Source organism: Procambarus clarkii, chromosome 57, assembly GCF_040958095.1.
Source record: "Procambarus clarkii isolate CNS0578487 chromosome 57, FALCON_Pclarkii_2.0, whole genome shotgun sequence".
In the NCBI taxonomy this organism is placed as follows: domain Eukaryota; kingdom Metazoa; phylum Arthropoda; class Malacostraca; order Decapoda; family Cambaridae; genus Procambarus; species Procambarus clarkii.
Genome location: NC_091206.1, coordinates 19,480,270 through 19,484,371, shown reverse-complemented (window position 1 = coordinate 19,484,371; position 4,102 = coordinate 19,480,270). Strand labels below are relative to the sequence as shown.

At 34.1% G+C, this 4,102-nt stretch overlaps 1 non-coding gene across 1 annotated transcript; it reads right to left on the bottom strand.

Moving 5' to 3' along the window:
• Nucleotides 1-3,718: 3,718 nt before the first annotated feature.
• Nucleotides 3,719-3,791, bottom strand: TRNAF-GAA (transfer RNA phenylalanine (anticodon GAA)). The gene has a single exon. It is a non-coding gene; the product is annotated as a tRNA-Phe (tRNA).
• Between the last annotated feature and the right edge of the window lie 311 nt (nt 3,792-4,102).

Genomic DNA, 4,102 nt, shown 5'->3' with positions numbered 1-4,102 from the left:
TATAGTAAAAATTACGATCGCAAATTATATAGCAAACTTTTATGGTACAAACTGAACAGCAAAGCTTTGAGGGGTTATTACATGTTCTCTCAGTACTGTTGCTTTGTTAATTCTCCCAGGATCTTTTTGCTTACAAATATATGGTCAATTATTTTTCATAAGTTAAATGCTAAACTTTGACACTCATTTGTACACAACCTGTCTTTAGCTCAGACAGCTGCAAGCTTTTTTTATTATTGTTGTTTTATGTAAATTTAGAAAACAGTAAACAAAGAAATCACGTGACAGTGATTTATAAATGACCCAATCATCCGGAGCTATGAGTAGGATCCGAAACCCTGGGAGTACCCAAAGCATAGGTTCGAATCCTTCAATTGGTTTCTACTGGGTTTCTATTAGAAAACTGTCTTATTAAATGAATGGAAAAAATTAAGTTAATAAACAGTTATATATCAAATGTAATATTGTTATTACAGACAGCTTCACGATCTAAGAATCCAATTGTCTGCCTAATTTGTTCAGGTTTCATTAGTTTTCGTCTTATTTATTTATTTTTCCTTCAAATCACGCACATTATATAATATCTAGTTTTTATATGCTCATTATTTCTTTATGTATTATTTTTCAACAGTTCAGATTCCAATCCTGAATAAATTTTCAACAATCCATAAGGATAATTAGTCTAGTATATGATTATACTAGATATTACATTAACTCATTTTTGCTATTAAATGTCTAACAAATGAGTTGAAGATTAAATATACTTCTAAGTGGAAAAAATAGATAGTCATTGGAGATGGGGAAAAGGAACTTCGTACAGTCTGTGTGGTGTTGAAATGTTTAGGGCTTACAGAGAGAATAATCGAAAGTACTGATCCAATTTTGATCATATTTACAACCCACCAAACACACACCGAAACTACGACGTTGGTACAACGTTTGAGCAAGTTTTAACACCACCTAACCAGTTATAACAACCAATATAGCAAGTTGTAACAACGTTCTAATACGTCATAAACACGTTAAGCCAATATGTAACAACTTTATTTCAAGTTGTTACAAGCGGAAAATAGAGACAGTTTGGGCTTGTGTTTCCAGGGAAGCCGTGTTAAGGATAATATATTGATTGACGAAAACTCCAGCTTACCAAGACACGGGCAGACCAACACAATGGCTCTCTTTGATACCAGCACCTGTGGACAGACCAGCACAATGGCTCACTTTGATACCAGCACCTGTGGACAGACCAGCACAATGGCTCACTTTGATACCAGCACCTGTGGACAGACCAGCACAATGGCTCACTTTGATACCAGCACCTGTGGACAGACCAGCACAATGGCTCACTTTGATACCAGCACCTGTGGACAGACCAGCACAATGGCTCACTTTGATACCAGCACCTGTGGACAGACCAACACAATGGCTCACTTTGATACCAGCACCTGTGGACAGACCAACACAATGGCTCACTTTGATACCAGCACCTGTGGACAGACCAGCACAATGGGTCACCTAGACAATAGCAAACATAAAACAAAATCATGAACACTTCTCTACGTCTGAATTATTAATAGTCAAGATGGAGTTCCGTACAACACTTACCTTTTGAACTTTACGTATAAATAATATTGAGAATGCTCCACTAATGTTCACACGCGACTCAAAACTGATGACGCTCGAACAAGTGTTTCACTGACGACTTTTGTTCGAACAACAACGCTGCAAATAATTCACCTAAGTACTACAAATACAAATAATCGCCAACAGAACCTAAACATCTAACCTAACCAATGCCTATATTTGCACAGTATGCTAATATGTAACCATATTAATATATATTTGAAGAAATTATTATTTTGAATGAACAGCATGTTAAAATTGATGAAGGCGTTTTTGGGGTCGACCGCTGGATGTAAAGGATTTGAGTCGAGGACGGGTTGCGTGTGTAAACCGTTTTTCATTCATAAACAGGGGGTTTGGTGGGTGCATGGAATGGATTATGGGCAATATTTATGAGGACAGTTTGCATTCACGAGACGAACCCTAATAGAATGATTCGCTAATGCTCAGGGCAGACCGTATCTGAACCCAAGGTCTTCAAGCATTTCAAAATTTTATTTAAAACCAATTGCAAATTATACGAACTGAAAGAAACTAGAGAACTCTTATTTCCTTTTTTGAAAACTAAATAGACCCTTTCAACTGGCATGGTATGAAAGTGACCTGAAAATGTACTCGATCGTGTTAAAAAGATTTACTTAAATTAAATTTAAACTAATTTTATTCAATAGCCAGTGCCAAATGATTATAAAATAACTACCTTTAAGCCTTATTGCTAAGTAATGATTTAATTTGTATTTAAATTAAACAAAGAAGTTCCGAGCTTGGGAGAGAAAAAAACACAAATTAAGGGCATTATAGACTAACAGGCTCACAGACTAACAGGCTCACAGACTAACATGCTCACAGACTAACAGGCTCCCAGACTAACAGCTCACAGGCTCCCAGACTAACAGACTCACAGACTAACAGGCTCACAGACTAACAGACTCACAGACTAACAGACTCACCGACAAGCATTCAGAGAATAACATTATTAACGACGCGATGACAAAACTACAAAGACGTATGATTTTAAAAGCAAAGTCATTTAAAAAATCCAATATAATTTATTCTTTTGATATATACATAACTATAGATGGACAAGTAGAGCATGATTCCAAAACCCCCACTTTTCCACTACAAGCCGAGAGTCAAAATTATAAGGGCAGTAAGTTGAAATAACGATGATAACGAGTAGATAAACAGTCAATTATTCACATTCCACGATGAGATTGTTAAACATTATTGATCGATCAAGTGAAGACCATTTCTCACGCAAAAAAAGCACTGTGATTTGTCATTGCGAGAGAACTTCATGTCTCTTGCAGTTGAGTACTAAGAAACTTTCAGCATTGCATGTGGTCTGAAAGATTTCAATCTTTGTCCATGAAAAACTGACGACAATGTACATATGTCTGGTAGCAATGTAAAATTACTGGGCTGCACAGGAATACTGAAGGATTAAATATGATTTAGTTTACCTTTTGTATGTGCTTAACATGAATTGTATTTGTGAGTGAGAACAAAAATTACTCTCATGTCGGGTAGTTTTTTTTTTATCGTTACTTTACTTGTCATTGTCTACTGGGAAAGAAACACGAGACTTGCTAAATCTCTTGCCTTTCAAGTTCAGTGCTGTACTTGCTCGTTTTATCTTTTGGTGCAATATATAAATATAAAATATAGTATATATTTATAAATATTTAATTCAATTTCGAACCATCGGAACTTCGAACCGCAAAACACAAAATCACATTCCGCAGCTCTCTCTCTCTCTCTCTCTCTCTCTCTCTCTCTCTCTCTCTCTCTCTCTTTATATATATATATATATATATATATATATATATATATATATATATATATATATATATATATAAATAGATATATATATATATATATATATATATATATATATATATATAAATAGATATATATATATATATATATATATATATATATATATATATATATATAAATATTTATATATATATATATATATATATATATATATATATATATATATATATATATATATATATATATATACATATATACATATATATATATGTGTGTGTGTGTGTGTGTGTGTGTAACAACAACATTGGTACAAAATTGCCCAGACCCGGGATCGAACCGGGGACCTTTAGATCTTCAGTCTAACGCTCTCCCAACTGAGCTATCTAGGCGCTATTCATATCCGATGAGATGCAAATTTTGAGCAAATTGTAGAACTGTGCTTACAGAAGCTACCGAGAATAAAACTCTAAATGGTTGTTAGTATAATTTGCCAATTTCCAGTTTGTTGATTTTATTATATTTCTGCGTTCTTCAAGTGCCAATGCTGGTATCCATAGTCATAATTTATGGGTCCTCTTGATCCCTCTCATATATTTGAAAATAAGATATTATTATTATTATTATAACCAAGATATTATTATTAACGTTGTCTAAACGATTAGAATGGCTGAATGCACAGACGACTTCGGTTCTTGCAGGG